Source organism: Bufo gargarizans, chromosome 4 (genome assembly GCF_014858855.1).
Source record: "Bufo gargarizans isolate SCDJY-AF-19 chromosome 4, ASM1485885v1, whole genome shotgun sequence".
Lineage (NCBI taxonomy): Eukaryota > Metazoa > Chordata > Amphibia > Anura > Bufonidae > Bufo > Bufo gargarizans.
In genome coordinates this window covers 286404594-286422140 of record NC_058083.1, presented here as the reverse complement: position 1 = coordinate 286422140, position 17547 = coordinate 286404594, and the positions used below count along the sequence as shown (strand labels likewise).

The following is a 17547-nucleotide window of genomic DNA, read 5'->3' as shown; positions in this document are numbered from 1 at the left end:
AAAGAAACTACTTTGTTCCCCTCCAATGAGAATCAGCAAGTAATAAACATAAAAATTAGTAAGTCATCCCCTTCTCTCAGGATTAAAAAATGTATATCAATTTGTACTTTTTACTCTTTCGAAGGTTATAAGTCTTTCACAGTGCAACCTTTTCCCTAATATAAGCACTATGACGTGTATTCATTTCTGACATACATTTTGCAGTCCAGAATGTAGTTGAGTGTTGCTCTCTTCCATTTTATCACTTATATTTGTGTCTCCTCTTTATAACTGCATCTGCCATGGATTGTAATAGCGGTTATATTGCTGTTTAACTTTCATGGCAAAGAAAAACTGCTTTTGACGGGACTGATACTAGATCTTGACCAGGGAAAACCCCTGCATGGGAAGAGTCTCAGTCACTAAAAACATCTATTTCACATAAACATTACTAGAATGACATGAAAACCTGGCAGGAAGTCACACAATTGGCCACAGAGAGCTAAATGTGCTTTTCTCAGTTTAAGAAAGCAGCCAACCAATGCAATACACAAGCTCAATTAGACGCCATTGGAGGACCTTGTAAGAAGTACTCAAGGGTAAATGGTATTTATTTCTAAATTCCTTTCGTCCACCCTTTACCTTTATCATAGCTTCTATTTTGTTTTATGTGACTGTTTCAGTTTTTTTCAAATGAATTCTGCAAGAATATAGCAAAGTTCAGTTTTAGAATATGGGTGCATTTTCTGCTTTTCATGGTCAAATACTTTCTGAGAACAGCAGCAGTTTCTTTAAAATAATAAGTGTGTGTTCTTGGTGTTATCACTGATCAGCCGATACCAGCGACTATGGTGCCCGCTCAGCTCCTGATTGTGCGACATCTTTAACCACCTCAGCCCCCCTAGCTTAAACACCCTAATGACCAGACCACTTTTTACAATTCTGCACTACACTACTTTCACCGTTTATTGCTCGGTCATGCAACTTAATTTTACCTCCTTTTCTTCTCACTAATAGAGCTTTTATTTGGTGGTATTTCATTGCTGCTGACATTTTTACTTTTTTTGTTATTCGAAATTTAACGAAATTTTTGGAAAAAAATGAAATTTTTCACTTTCAGTTGTAAATTTTTTTAAAAGAACGACATCCATATATACATTTTTCGCAAAATGTATTGTTCTACATGTCTTTGATAAAAAAAAATGTTTGGGTAAAAAAAAAAAAAAATGTTTGGGTAAAAGTTATAGCATTTACAAACTATGGTACAAAAATGTGAATTTCCGCTTTTTGAAGCAGCTCTGACTTTCTGAGCACCTTTCATGTTTCCTGAGGTTCTACAATGCCCAGACAGTAGAAAAACCCCACAAATGACCCCATTTCGGAAAGTAGACACCCTAAGGTATTCACTGATGGGCATAGTGAGTTCATAGAACTTTTTATTTTTTGTCACAAGTTAGCGGAAAATGATTTATTTTTATTTTTTTCCTTGCAAAGTCTCATATTCCACTAAATTGTGACAAAAAATAAAAACTTCCATGAACTCACTATGCCCATCATGAAATACCTTGGGGTGTCTTCTTTCCAAAATGGGGTCACTTGTGGGGTAGTTATACTGCCCTGGCATTTTAGGGGCCAAAATGCGTGCAAAGTAGTTTGAAATCAAAATGTGTAAAAAATGGCCTGTGAAATCCAAAAGGTGCTCTTTGGAATGTGGGCCCCTTTGCCCACCTAGGCTGCAAAAAAGTGTCACACATCTGGTATCGCCGTACTCAGAAGAAGTAGGGCAATGTGTTTTGGGGTGTCTTTTTACATATACCCATGCTGGGTGAGAGAAATATCTCGGCAAAAGACAACTTTTCCCATTTTTTTATACAAAGTTGGCATTTGACAAAGATATTTATCTCACCCAGCATGGGTATATGTAAAATGACACCCCCAAAACACATTCCCCAACTTCTCCTGAGTACAGCGATACCAAATGTGTGACACTTTTTTGCAGCCTAGGTGGGCAAAGGGGCCCACATTCCAAAGAGCACTTTTCGGATTTCACAAGCCATTTTTTTCAGATTTTGATTTCAAACTACTTCGCACGCATTTGGGCCCCTAAAATGCCAGGGCAGTATAACTACCCCACAATTGACCCCATTTTGGAAAGAAGACACCCCAAGGTATTTCATGATGGGCATAGTGAGTTTATGGAAGTTTTTATTTTTTGTCACAAGTTAGTGGAATATGAGACTTTGTAAGAAAAAATTAAAAATAAAAAAATCATCATTTTCCCCTAACTTGTGACAAAAAATAAAAGATTCTAGGAACTCGCCATGCCCCTCACGGAATACCTTGGGGTGTCACGCCTTATTCCACTCCTGCTACAGACACGACATCTTTTTCGGGGTGACGGTTGGGTTGAGGTACCAGCAGCGACATTGGAGAAATGTCGCTCGTGTAGACGGCTAACTACACTGGTGGATGATCTCTTCCTGAAATTTGAGGAAGGATCCTGTTCTCCCAGCCTTACTGCAGAGAACAAAACTATTATATGCAGCCATTTGAATCAAATATACAGACACCTTCTTATACCAGCGTCTGGTGCGTCGGGAAACTAAATATGGAGCCAACATCTGGTCATTGAAGTCCACCCCTCCCATGTGAACGTTATAGTCGTGGACTGAGAGGGGCTTTTCAATGACACTGGTTGCCCGTTCTATTTGTATTGTCGTGTCTGCGTGAATGGAGGAGAGCATGTAAACGTCACGCTTGTCTCTCCATTTCACCGCAAGCAGTTCTTCATTACACAAGGCAACCCTCTCCCCCCTTGCAAGACGGGTGGTAACGAGCCGTTGGGGGAAGCCCGCGCGACTAGTTTGTGCGGTGCCACAGCAGCCAATCTGTTCTAGGAACAAATGCCTGAAGAGGGCCACACTTGTGTAGAAATTGTCCACATAAAGATGGTACCCCTTGCCAAATAAGGGTGACACCAAGTCCCAGACTGTCTTCCCACTGCTCCCCAGGTAGTCAGGGCAACCGACCGGCTCCAGGGTCTGATCTTTACCCTCATAGATCCGAAATTTGTGGGTATAGCCTGTGGCCCTTTCACAGAGCTTATACAATTTGACCCCATACCGGGCGCACTTACTTGGGATGTATTGTTTGAAGCCAAGGCGCCCGGTAAAATGTATAAGGGACTCGTCTACGGTCAAAAGCTGGGTGGCCTCTGGGACGGGAGGTGGTGTTGTCGCTAAAGTGCAGGAAATGCAGGATGGTCTCAAATCATGTCCTAGACATAGCAGCAGAGAACATGGGCATGTGATGAATTGGGTTCGTGGACCAATATGACTATGCTTTTTGGCTGGGCATAAAAGCTTCCCGGGTTGGCGGCTATAAATTGAGTGGCATACCGATTTGTTTCTGCCACGACTATGTCCAAGAGCTCCACAGTCAAGAACAGCTCAAAAAATCCCAGTGCCGAACCGATCTGAGCTGTCTCAACCCGAACTCCAGACTGGGCGGTGAAAGGGGAAACTACAGGTGCGGCTGAAGTTGGGGACTGCCAATCAGGGTTTGCCAGCACCTCAGGGACTCTAGGGGCTCTACGGGCCTGTACCAGCTTCAACTGCCCTTCTGGTGCTCGCCACTTCACCATGTTGTACGGCAGTGCTGGTACTAGGTCCAGGATGGGCTGCGCTGCTGGTGTATGCCTCACCACGTAATCCGACAGCGCCAGCCCCACTCTGCTGCCCTTGAAGCGGATCCTGCGCAACCTGTGGTCTAGCGACACGGGGCCGGGTACGCCTGGTGCTATCAGGGACCTCAACCTCCTCGTCCTAACTTTGGGTCAGACTGCTTTCTACAGGTTCATATTCTGACCCGCTAGATTCATCAGATGAGGGTTCCCATTCCTCATCCGACTGGGTCAGAAGCCTGTAGGCCTCTTCAGAAGAATACCCCCTGTTTGACATTTGGACTACTAAATTTAGGGGTATTCCCTGAGACTACCCAAGAAAAAAAGCAAGCCTGTCTTACAAATGGGAGGCTAACGAAGTACCGGAGGCCGCTGCTATTGATAAAAAATATCAAAACAGATTTTTTTTTTATCGCCGCAGCGCTTGTAAAGTGATTGTGCAGTGATCAAAAAAAATATATATTTTTTGTCACTGCGGCGGGCGTGGGTGAACGCACGTGTGGGCGACCGATCAGGCCTGATTGGGCAAACACTGCGTTTTGGGTGGAGGGCGAGCTAAGGTGACACTAATACTATTATAGATCTGACTGTGATCAGTTTTGATTACTTACAGATACTATAAAAGTACAAAAGCTGATTAGCGATACACTAATCAGCGAATAAGTGACTGCAGTGCGGTGGGCTGGGCGCTAACCGACGCTAACTACCTAACCAAGGGGCCTAAACTATCCTAAAATCTATCAGTCACTACCAGTGAAAAAAAAAAGTGACAGTTCACTTTTTTCCCTTTCACTAGGTGATTGACAGGGGCAAGAAGGGGTGATCAAGGGGTTAATTGGGGTTCTGGGGGTGATCTGGGGCTAAGGTGTGATGTTTGGTGCTACTCACTGTGATGCCTGCTCCTCTGCTGAGACCAACCGACGAAAAGGACCCGCAGAGAAGCCATTTAACACCTTATATTTATAAATATAAAGTGTTAACTGGCTTCTGATTTGAGATTTTGAAAATCGCCAGCCTGCCAGCAACGATCATTGGCTGGCAGGCTGGTGACGAAATTGTTCTTCAACTTTTGCCGGCCCGCAATGCGCATGCGCGCGCCGGCTCAGACCGAAATCTCGCGTCTCGCGAGATGTCGCACGGATGCGTCCAGGAGGAATGAATCGACCGCCACCAGGACGCATCCGTGCGTTAGGCGGTCTTAAGGTAGTTAAAGAACCAACATCTGCCGTACATGTATGACGGCAGATGTTGGAAATGGTTAATAGGGTAAAAATATTTAGAATATTTAGGTTGAAATTCAAATGTGGCAAATTAATTGCCAGAATTTCTTCAACTCTCCCACTGTTCTGAATGGGGCTTGCAGAAATCCAGGCACAGAAACAGCACCACTTAGATTTTCATGGATTTCTGCAAGCTCCATTCAGGTGAATGGAACTGATTTTCAGTTGCGGAATTTTCTGCAACCAAGTCTGTAGCGTGTGAAGGCGCCCTTACTGACTTTCTTTTGAATGTTACCTTCCTGAGGGGTTTACCATATAACTAGAGTTGAGCGGACACCTGGAAGTTGAGTTCGACAGGTTCGGCCGAACTTCGCAAAAAAGTTTGAGTTTGGGACCCGAACTTGACCCCGAACCCCATTGAAGTTAATGGGGACCCGAATTTTGGAGCACTAAAATGGCTCTAAAAAAGTCATGGAAAGGGCTAGAGGGCTGCAAAAGGCAGCAAAATGTGGTTAAGAGCATGGCAAGTGTTCTGCAAACAAATGTGGATCTGGAAATTACTTAAAATAACATAAAGTAACCTAAAAATAAAAAATAATCTTGATCTAGGAGGAGGAGGAGGTCCACATGGAGCAGGAGGTTGAGGAGGCGGTGGATGTGGCGGTGTAGGTGGAAGCGGCGGTGGAGGAGGAGGAGGTAGCCAACACTGGTTTGTATACAGCGATCTAGAAGGCAGGGACACCTGGGAACTGTCCCTGCCTTCTTTAAGGGTTGCCCTGCTGTCACTGACAGTGGGCAACCCGATCAGCAGCTGCACGATTAGCGTGCAGCTGCAATCTCTGAATGGACGTTTTAAAACGTCCATTTAGAGATAGAGAATCACCTCCCGGACGTTTATAGTCTATGGGCGGGCGGGAGGTGGTTAAGTCCCTGTCACCTATGCAGAGCAGGGTTTTTTTAATGGCAAAAATTGGTTAATGTGACCCACCAATGGAACAGACGAATTTTAGAAATTTAAGTCCCTGTCACCTATGCAGAGCAGGGGTTTTTCAATGGCAATAATGGGTTAATGTCACCCACCAATGGAACAGACGATTTTTAGAAATTTCGGTCCCTGTCACCTATGCAGAGCAGGGGGTTTTAAACGGCAAAAATGGGTTAATGTCACCCAACAATGTAACAGACTAATTTTTTTTTAATTATTTCCCTGTCTGCTATGTAGAGCAGGGGTATAAAACAGCCAAAAAAGGGTTAATGTCACCCAACAATGTAACAGACTAATTTTTTTAAATGATTTCCCTGTCTGCTATGTAGTGCAGGAGTATAAAACAGCCAAAAAAGGGTTAATGTCACCCAACAATGTAACAGACAATTTTTTTTACATTATTTCCCTGTCTGCAGTGGTATAAAACAACCAACAATGCAAATATGTCAGTCAACCCCTGAACTCACAGACGGATTAATCATATTATTGTCCCTGGCACATATGCAGGTGCAGGTGTACTTCACACAGAAATTGTGTACCTGGCCTACGTTGGTGCAGGAACCCACCCTCCAAGCCACTTGTGAATGACTGGCCTGATAACCGTGGAAATGTCACCCCACAGTCCTACAGATGGATTTACTGTATTTATTTGCCTGGCTGTCAGATATGCAGCGCAGGCCGCAAAGGTACTTTATCGCAAAAAAAAAAGTGTTTTTTTTCACCCGCAATGTCCAAGTTGTATTCACTGATTATATTTTACTATCAGATTTGCAGTGCAGGCCGCAAAGGTACTTTATGGGAAAAAAAAGATGATTTTTTTCACCCACAGTGAAACAGATGGATTTACTGATTATATTTCACTATCAGATTCACAGTGCAGGCCGCAAAGGTACTTTCTGGCAAAAAAATAAGTTTTTTTCACCCACAATGAAACAGATGGATTTAACTGACTTCCTTTCAATATCACAAATGCAGTGCAGGGCGCAAATATACTTTTTAGCAAAAAATTATAATTTGTCCCCCCAGAATCCAACAGATGGATTTACTGAATTGATTACACTCACATATGCAGCACAGGGGTACTTTACCTATATTATTTTCCCTTCCCCTGGCACATATGCAGTGCAGGTGCACTTAAAAAATGGGTATATGTTGCCCACTGAACTAAAAGAACAGGATTAAATTATTGTCCCTGGCACATATGCAGTGCTGGTGTACTGCACTTGCACGAAATGGCCGCCGACGCCCACCTAACTAACAGAGGGATAAAACGTATTTTTCTGTGTCACTGGGCTCAGGGCAGGGTACAAAAATGTTGCATTGCACCCATAAAAAAAAAAAAATCGCTGTAGATCGCAGAGTTAACAACAAGTTCTGATATCAGATTCCTGCCTATCCTTACACTAGTAAGAGCTAAGTGACGTGCGGCGCTACGTGACTCCAGCTTATATAGAGGCTGGGTCACATGCTACACTGGCCAATCACAGCCATGCCATTAGTAGGCATGGCTGTGATGGCTCCTAAGGGCACAAGAGTTAAACGCTTGTTGATTGGCTGCCCGGCAGCCTTTCAACACGCGCCATTAAATCGCCGAACACCAAACTCGAACCCAAACTTTTACAGAAAGGTTAGGGTTCGGGTCCGGGGTCAAAAAATCGTAAAGTTTGGTACAAACCCGAACTTTACAGTTCAGGTTCGCTCATCCCTACATATAACTAATCTCTAAAATGTTTCCTTTAGCCATTCTAGATGCATAAAAAGAAGGCAGCTCAGGCTATGTTCACATTGTGTCTAGAATGTAGGCTTGATGTATGCACTGGGAAAGTGCCTGACATACGCTAACATATCTATAGGCATCTGTCAGACTAGTATACATTGGTATACCTTTTTATTACTGTATAGAAAAGTACAGTTGACCACTTTTCTATGCAGAGACATCTCAAAAAGCAACATATACTGAACAGTATACAATTTTTTTAACATGGGTGCCTATGGGTTAGTTGTGCCCTGATCAAGGCATACAGAGACATACACTGGACATTCCTTTGGAAAATGAAAGGTGAAATCTGATTGGTTGCTTTAGGCAACTAAGCCAGTTCTACTTTACACCAGTTTGATAAATGACCCCATATATAATAGAAGGCTTGAACACAATGATCCATATTTACTAATGTGATTCCGCCTAGCCCTTGTTGTAACATGTGCCAACATTTGACACCAGTGGCTACTGTTTTAGACTCATTTATTAATCAAATGTGACAAACATAAAAATCCACTGTACCTAGCTCACCAACAAGGGATTATTTAGGAGGGAAAGGGGCCTAGGCTGAGATGCAAAAATTTTCAGTTGCACCAAACAAAAAATTATTTTCCAAGTAGCCAACCAATAGGTAACAGGGGGAGACTGGCCATAGACTCTCCTAGGAAGGTTCCCACTAGGCAAACCTGATCACATATGATCACATTATGGGCCACTAGCACCTGCTCACTAAAGTTAGCAGTAGCTTTCATTTATTAGCTAGTAATGCTGTTAAAGAGCTACCCGACCACAGGCCAGATAAATAAGGACCTGGCAGGTGAGTGCATAAGGACTGGATGCTAGGTGCGTCAGTTCCTCATGTACCCAAAGGCCAGGCAGGTCTATTCCAATATTAATACATTTAATACCTAATAGGTACCTGGCTGGAGGCTGGGCAGGTCTGAGTGCCTGATGCTTCCAGCTTCAGGATGTGATGTTGCTCACATGGGTCCTGAAGACTGACTGAAGTGGTTATTGTGCTGCTCCTTGTGCAGTCTGCCTCCCCCACTTCCGCTGCCTGCTGAGTGTCAGTGGACAGAGAATCTTCAGTGGACGTGGACACAGTGGATGGTAAGTCAGTCCAGCCCAGTGTCCACTGACCTGAACCTTTTTCCTGATCTGCTGTTTGCTCATCTCTGACTGATTATAATACTATTGGAGAGGAACAAACAGCAGATCAGAATTTCACACTCACAGCCTGTACGTGACACGGATTACTCCTTGCCAGCCATAGTATGAACTAAGTTAAACCGGTAAGGGTATGGCCACATGTAGTAAATCCAGGGCCACTTTGAATCCCCAATCCTCCCATGATGGCCGGTATGTCAGACAAAAGTGCCTAGCCATGTGCCAAATTTATTATCCAGTACCAGCTAATATATTTTTCTAATATATTTGGCGCATCTTTAGACTGTCTTAAGTTTACACTTTCTGCTTTTTAGACAAAATTAGTAAGTCTACCCCAAAGTGAATAGTTACTTGTTTAAATGTTTGTGTCTCTTTGAAGGGTTGATGTAAGTCATTGGTGTTAGGATTGTAAGGTGAAAGAGATAAAGTGGCAGTAACGTGTACAAAAATGACTGAAAATGAAATAATTTATACTTAAAGGGGTTATCCCATGACTAATGTAAAAAAATAAAAATCAGACATCATATAGTACATGATAATCTCTTTCTAACAAAGCTAGAACCTGCCCTGTACCTCACATGGATCTAGAGATCTTCCCGTTCATTGCTCTGCTAGAATTATATCAAGCTGGCAGCTCAAGAGGAGTGTCCTTTCTGCTGCAGCTAAGGGGGCGTGTCCATGCTCTCCCTATCAAAGCTCAGGAGGCAGCTGAAGGATAAAACTGAGCATGTGTGGCCTCTCAGTGAGCAGGACAAAGAAATAAACAAAAAAGAGCAGGTGGCGCTATACAGATACCATTTATTTAATTACTCAGTGGCTATGCTAAATTAAATAATAATAGTAATTACATTTTATTACATGCAATTACAGATGTATTTAGATCAAGGTGCTGGTTAGAAAACTGTTGAATATTTTTCATGGGACAACCCCTTTAACCTCCTTGGCGGTATTCCCGAGCGTGACTCGCGTGACATTGCAGAGTTCCCCCTCACCTTCTGCCGGCGATCCGGCGATGTCCTCTGCTGTGAGCGCCGGCCGGCATCTGACTTTCTGGTACCGTTCCATGCGAGCAGCAGCTGCGCATGGGGGCGGAACTGGGCGGGAAATTCAAAAAAATATAAACACTAAAAGTGACACACACACATAAAATAGGTTATACATTGTAATCTGAGAGGATTACACTGTATAACCTCAGATCTGACATGTGATTACTGTACAGTGCTCCTTGCCTGCCATGTTACTGTAATTTGTGCCCATAAAATAAATTTATACCATGGCATCAAAAAAGCGCAACTTTACTTCAAAAGCGGTTTTGGACCAGTTGAGTGACAGCGACAGTGACACGGAGGTGCTCGCAGAACTGAGCGATAGTGAGTCGTGGGGAGATTTGTCGTCTGACACTGACACTGATCTGGCAAGTGACAACGGCTATGATCCTGCACCTGACCTCAGCCATGTGCCCTATTGACTGCGATACGGACCAGGTAGCGCCCCCCAAGATATCTGTTCACTGGATCACCTGGGATGAAGGTAGATGTTGAGCGTGACAACCCTCTGGCTTACCTGCAATTATTCCTCACTGAGGAGGTAATTGAAAAAATTGTCACAGAGACAAATCGCTACCAAGAGCAGCAATCCACTACGCTGCATGCCACCTTTTCTAGAAGCAGAAAGTGGGAACCGGTGACCAAAGAGGACATGTGGCAGTTTCTGGGACTTATCATTCTTCAGGGGGTGATGGGAAAACCGCTCCAGAAATGGTACTGGACCACCAATAAGTTACTGGCCACTCCATTTTTGGGCACCGTGATGTCAAAATACCGGTTTTCCCTCATCATGAAGTATTTCCACTTCACGAACAATGAAGAATTTGATGAGGCTTCGCATCCTGCGCCCAAACTAAAAATAATCTGGGAGGTATGGCAAATTATTGTGACCAATTTTCAGCGGACCTATGTGCCAGAAAGGGACGTCAGCGTAGATGAAAGTTTGATGGCCTACGAGGGACGGCTAAGCTGGATACAGTAGATAGCATCCAAAAGAGCAAGGTTTGGCATCAAATCCTACATGCTCTGCGAGTCATCCACTGGGTACATCTGGAATTCAGTCATTTACACTGGTAAAGGCACGAAGTTCAACCCCAGGTACAGCGGCTATGGGATGGCCACATCATCTGTCCTTACACTGCTGGAGCCATTGCTGAACCAGGGATATTGTGTGACCACGGACAATTTCTACACGTCTCCGGAACTGTATGAGGTTTTGATACAAAACAAGACTGATGCATATGGTACCGTTAGGCCTAACCGACGTGACATGCCATCTATGTTTGCCAAGAAAAAACTCAAAACCGGGGAAATGGTTGCCTGGCAGAAGGTTAAGATGATGGCAATGAGATGGCGAGACAAGAAGGACGTGTGTCTCATAAGTACTGTGCACAATACCTCTACTGCCATGGTCCACACAAAAGGTGGGAAAGATGTGCTGAAGCCGCAAGTCATGATAGACTATAATAATACCATGGGAGGTGTCGACAGAGCCGATCAGGCAATGACATTTTATCCGGCTATGCGCAAACAGCAAAAAAAATATTATAAGAAGATCTTCAGGCATCTTCTGGAACAATGCCTTTGGAATGCATATATCCTGCACAGAGCAAAGAGTGACAAGCCTCTTGTTCATTCTGACTTTATATGGAAGGTGGTTGAGCAGATTTTTGTCAACCACCAGATGCCATCAGTAGCTGTGAACAGACCTGGACGTCGTGCTGTTGACGTTGTCAACCCAGAACGCCAGACTGGTCGTCACTTTATCGACTTCATCCCGCCAACCGTAAAAAAGGCAGCACCTACCAGGATGTGCGTGGTTTGCTGCTCAAAGAGAGATGGCAATAGAAAGAAAGTCCGAAAAAAAAAGAGGTTCCATTGTCCTGATTGTGACGTCGGACTTTGTGCAGTCCCATGTTTCAAAATTTATCACAAGCTGTTGCCCTCAGTCGTCTTATCATCGCGCAGGCGCAGGCAATCGCCGGCACTGCGCCTGCGCGGCATTTCAGATGCGGGCAAGAGGAGGATCGGGGGTGTTTGCCGCAGAGCGCGGCGCTGGGGGGGGGGGGGGGGGGGGCACATAACGCCTTTGACTTATCCAGGCCATTCTGAGATTGTTTTTTTGTCACATATTGTACTTCATGACACTGGTAAAATTAAGTAAAAAAAAAAATCATTTTTATTTATAAAAAAATACCAAATTTACCCAAAAAAATTTAAAAATTGCAAATTTCCAAGTTTAAATTTCTCTACCTCTATAATACATAGTAATACCTCCAAAAATAGTTATTACTTTACATTCCCCATATGTCTACTTCATGTTTGGATCATTTTGGGAATGATATTTTATTTTTTAGGGATGTTACAAGGCTTGGAAGTTTAGAAGCAAATCTTGAAATTTTTCTGAAATTTTCAAAAACCCAATTTTCAGGGACCAGTTCAGGTCTGAAGTCACTTTGCGAGGCTTACATAATAGAAACCACCCAAAAATGACCCCATTCTAGAAACTACACCCCTCAAAGTATTCAAAACTGATTTTACAAACGTCATTAGGTGTTTCACAAGAACTAATGGAAAATAGAGAGATAATTTCAAAATTTTTGGCAGATTTTCCATTTTAATATTTTTTTTCCAGTTACAAAGCAAGGGTTAACAGCCAAACAAAACTCTATATTTATGGCTCTGATTCTGTAGTTTACAGAAACACCCCATATGTGGTCGTAAACTGTACGGGCACACGGCAGAGCGCAGAAGGAAAGGAATGCCATACGGCATCATAACAATATAAAATTGTTTATTTAGCACAGTTTTTATTTTTTACGGTGTTTATCTGTGGGGTTAGGTCATGTGATATGTTTATAGAGCCTGTCGATATAGACGCAGCGATACCTAACATGTATACTTTTTTTCCCCCAAAATTTTTTTTACTTTATTTGGGGAAAATGATGTTTTTACTGGTGCTTTTTTGAGCTTTTACTTGATACTTTTAATTTTTTTGGGGGGGAAAAACTTTATTTTTTTTCACTTTATTTTTTGTCCCACTTTTGGACTTCAACTTTTGGGGGTCTAATCTCTTTACAATGCATGCCAATACTTCTGTATTGGAATGCATTGGCTGTATGAGTAATACAGTGAGTATTACTCATACAGCTTCCGGCCTGTGAGATCCAGGGGGCTGGATCTCACAGGCTCGTCACCGGAAGGCAGTGCAATGCCTTCCTTAGGCATCACGCTGCCTTCCATGCCATCGGGTCCCCCCTACAGCCGCATGGGGACCAGATGGCACGCCCGATCACCTCTGCAAACACAGGTAAAAGCCACAAACCGCAGGTCTGAATCGATCGCCGACACAGGACCCCCCCGCGCATTTAGCCAAGGTGCCTGCTCAATGATTTGAGAAGGCACCGGGTTCCGATCACCGCCTGCCGGTACGTCATGTGTCCTGAAGAGGTTAATAGGGAATCGTTCACTTTGGAAATGCTGTGTAATCTGCAGGCAGCATGTTATAGAGAGGGAGGAGCTGAGCAGATTGATATATAGGTTTTGTGGGAAAGGATTAATTGTTACTTGTATTTTATTAATTTATATCTCTGCTCTTTCTATGCTTAGGAGTCAGGCAGGTGGTCCTATTTAGTGCCTGACAGACTTCTCTGTCTGCCTGTGCATAGAGAAACAGCTGTCAATCACTGAGTAGGACCGCCCACACAGAAATAGCAAAGATTTAAGGAATAGATTACTTTATACTGAATCTTTTCCTATAAAACTATACATCAGTTTGTTCAGCTCTTCCTGCTCTATAACATGCTGCGGGCAGATCAGGCACAATATTCAATGTAGCAGGACCCTTATTTCCACATTTGTTATAGAATGAAATGTGTAAAAAAGGGAAAATAGCATTGCTTTCATTTAGAATCACATAAAGTAACTTCAAATGGATTTCCCATTCTCTTATGTTTATTGTGAGTGCAGAATTAGGGGATCTCTAGACAGTGATAGCTCGGTTAGCACTATGTGTTTTATCTGCATTCTAACTTCATTATGGTGGTTTCACACACAGCGTTTTTTGGAAAAATATTACTGCAGTTTTTGCTGCCCAGAAATTATGATTTATTGTGCTGCAGAAAGATAATTTCACCTGCAGCACATATGTACGGACAGATTATTGGAAACAAGCATTCTTAGTAACGTTCATTCCTGATAATCGGCCTGACAATTGTGCGGTGTAAATCCTCCTTAAAGGGGTTATCTCATGACTAATGTAAAAAATTCAAATCAGACATCATATAGCATATGACAATCTCTTTCTAACAAAGCTAGAACCTGCCCTGCACCTCACATGGATCCAGAGATCTCCCCAATCATTGCTCTACTAGATTTATATCAAGCTGACAGCTCAAGGGGAGTGTCCTTTCTGCTTCAGCTAAGGGGGCGTGTCCATGCTCTCCCTATAACAGCTCAGGAGGCAGTTGAAGGATGGAAACTGAGCATGTGCGGCCATCTCAGTGAGCAGGTCAAAGAAATAAGAAAAACGGACAGCAGGTGGCGCTATACAAATACATTTTATCGAATAACTCAGTAGCAATAATAAATGTTTAATTACATGCAATTACAAAAGTATTCAGATCCAGGTGCTGGTTTGAAAACTGTAGAATAATTTTTGTGGGACAACCCTTTAAGCCAGAAATGGATCCAGCAAAAAGGAGGAGAAGTAGAGGTCCTTCTCTATTTCCTATTTCTTTGGAATCCACTTCTGGCTTTGACTCTAAACACTGCATTAAACAATGCCACATAAAATGCTGCATTGTGAGAGGAACAAATCTTGTGGAAATAGGTTAGGAGTATGAACAGAAAAACACTAAAATGTGAAGGGACAGTAAATAACAAAAACCAAAGCATATCAATTACTAAAACAGGAAGGAAGTGAAAGAGAGTAAAACCACCCCTAAAATGTTCTTCAATTATATAAATAGTAAAAAGGTTAAAACTGAACGTTCTGTACCTTTAAAAAGTATTTAGTGAGGAATTGTGTAGGATGATGAGGAGAAAGAGAATGTATTAAACATTATTTTCTCCAATGAAATGTGAGGCGAAATGCAGAGTGCCAAAGTAAACTTCCCCTTAAACGTGGCCTGTCTGACCCAGGAAGCGGCGTCTGAGACTACTTTCACATCTGCGTTTTTAACTCCGGCAGAGAAACAGCCTGTTTGAGTTCACCATATCCAGCACCGCCAGAGAGCGCCATGCACTGATGGATCCCATTTGACTAATATTGGATCCGGCAGGGATCCAGCTGGTTTCCAGCATCAGTGCCGAAACATCCTGCCGGATTTAAAAAACGCTAATGTGACGCTGGCCTTAAAAAGATTAAAAGGAATCTGTTACCAGGGTTATGTTGCCCTATCTGGGAATAACATCAGGGTCACTTACTGTTGTTTGACCAGTTGTTTTCTTAAAGGGGTTGCCGAGGATTTTGATCTAGATGGCCTATCCTCAGGATTGAATATCAATATGTGATCAGTGGGGGTCCGCTGTGGCCTCCTCAAAGCTTATGACATAGAGCACCGTACATTGTATAGTGACTGCTCTTGGTATCACAGCACAGTCCCATTCACTTTGTGTGACGTCACTCGCCTAGGAAGAGGCTGCAGTGCTCACTGGAGCGCTGTGGCCTTTTCAAACATCAGGTGCCAGGAGTTGGACCCCTACAATCAGATATTGATGACCTAACCGTAAGATAGGCCATCAATGTAAAAATCCCAATTTTTAAATCAGTGGTGGGAACAGGGGCGTTTGTTAGGGTCTCAAAAAATCCGGGGCCCAAGCACCAATACATATGGCCCAATTCTCTAAGTTGAACAACCGCACCCACCCCCCCACCCCCCTCCCCCTTGCAAACACTAGCACTGAAGATATTTTACTGTACTTGCTATACCTCCCAGGTGACGAAGAAGATCTACATCAGGTCCTTTGATGTAGATCTTCTCTGTCATCATCTTCTCCATTCGGTCCGGACATCTTCTCTCAGCCGCCTCGTCTCTGCAGAGTGTAAAACACAGACATTTTAGCTTCCTCACTTTTCTGTACCCCCAAATACTATCCTGAGAAAAATGTGTGCCATACAGATAATTTTCCCCATAGTAATAGTACTCCTCATAGTCTCACCAATAGTAATTCCCTTCTAGAATGCCCTTATTAGTAATACTGCTCCAGGGCACCAAGTGTCCACTCCCCATAGGTCATGATCCTGCCCTACACCTGTGTACAAGGCTTTGGTTGGTCATTAGTCAATTAGACCAATGCCGGCCCCCTAATCTGCTTTGAACTTGCGGCCAGGTGCTATTCCCTTCGCTGGTCGGCGAAGCGCGTACGTGCGACTGCGTATCCCCTTGCGAACCCGTTTTCGAACGTAAATGCGGATGCACGACAGGCTCTGCGAGAGTGCGCAGAGTGTAGACATGGACACCGGAATGCAATCCGCAATAGGCACCGGAGACAAGCTCGGCCGCAGCGTACTGCCACTAGCCTGGCCACGCTGTCCCTGAAAGCCATGCGGTCTTCCCTCCCGGCACACATGCGAACGCATCCCTGCAACGGTTCGCAAAGGGTTTGGAGCTGGTATACAATGGAGACACGCGTAACCTGTCCCGCAGCTCCACGAGGACCCTTTGTGGTCACACCGGAGTGTGAGACAGGTGAGGATCTTACATGCCTGATGTCCCCTGGATTTAAAATGCCCCCACAGTGCCCCCAGTATTTATACTACCCCCTACTGTTATAATGCTTGCCCTGAAGCGCCCCAGGTATTTATAATGCCACCTGCAGTGCCCGCTGTAATTATATCGCCCCCCTACTGTTAAAATAGTCGCCCTGAAGGGCCACAAGTATATATAATGCCGCCTACAGTGCCTCCTATAGTTATATTCCTATGTTTAGTGAAATTATAATTCCTCAGCACCTCCGCCATACAGTCCCATGTAAATAACACTATTTCCCTCCCTCCGCCATAGAGTCCCATATAAATACCATCACACCATCTCTCCAGCCCCCTCTACTATACACTCCCATGTAAATAACATCACACCATCATTCCTGCCCCTTCCAACATACAGTCCCATATAAATAACATCACTCCCTCCCCCAGACACCTTCAACATACAGTCCCATGTAAATAAAATCACCCCCTCCCCAGCCACCTCCAACATGCAGTCCTATGTAAATAACATTACCCCTTAACATTCAATCCCATGTAAATAATACCACCTTCAACATGCAGTCCCATATAAATAACATTACCCCTCAACATACAGTCCCAGTTAAATAATTACAACTCCCAACATTGCTCTACCTCTCACACTGAGTAATCTTCACTTACCTCTCCTCATGTAGCAGACCTCACCTCAGCCTCTTCCCAGGGCTTCTCTTCACTGCTTAGCTATCCTCTCCTGCACTGGTCATATGATGGTGACATCATCCCAGGTCCTTTTCAGCTACTGCATTTAGAACTGATCACATGACCTGTGAGGTCATCACAGGTCCTTCAGCTCTTGCAGGGCATTAGATTCAATTGTATTGCCCTCTTGAGAAAGGCAATACAGTTATATCTAACAGGCAGGCAGGACATTCGGGGTCTGGGATAAAACATCAGGGGCCCAGGCCCCAAATGTTTTGACCTAGCAACGCCCCTGGGTGGGACCAAGTGCTGGAGTCCT

General features: G+C 43.7%; 1 protein-coding gene across 1 annotated transcript in view; it reads left to right on the top strand.

Moving 5' to 3' along the window:
• Positions 1–470: 470 nt before the first annotated feature.
• SCML4 (Scm polycomb group protein like 4) overlaps positions 471–17547 on the top strand; it is a 135278-nt gene continuing 118201 nt past the window's right edge. Inside the window, exon 1 of the mRNA XM_044291563.1 lies at positions 471–578. The gene's annotated coding sequence lies outside the window, so the exon portion shown is untranslated. The remainder of the gene's footprint in view (positions 579–17547) is intronic.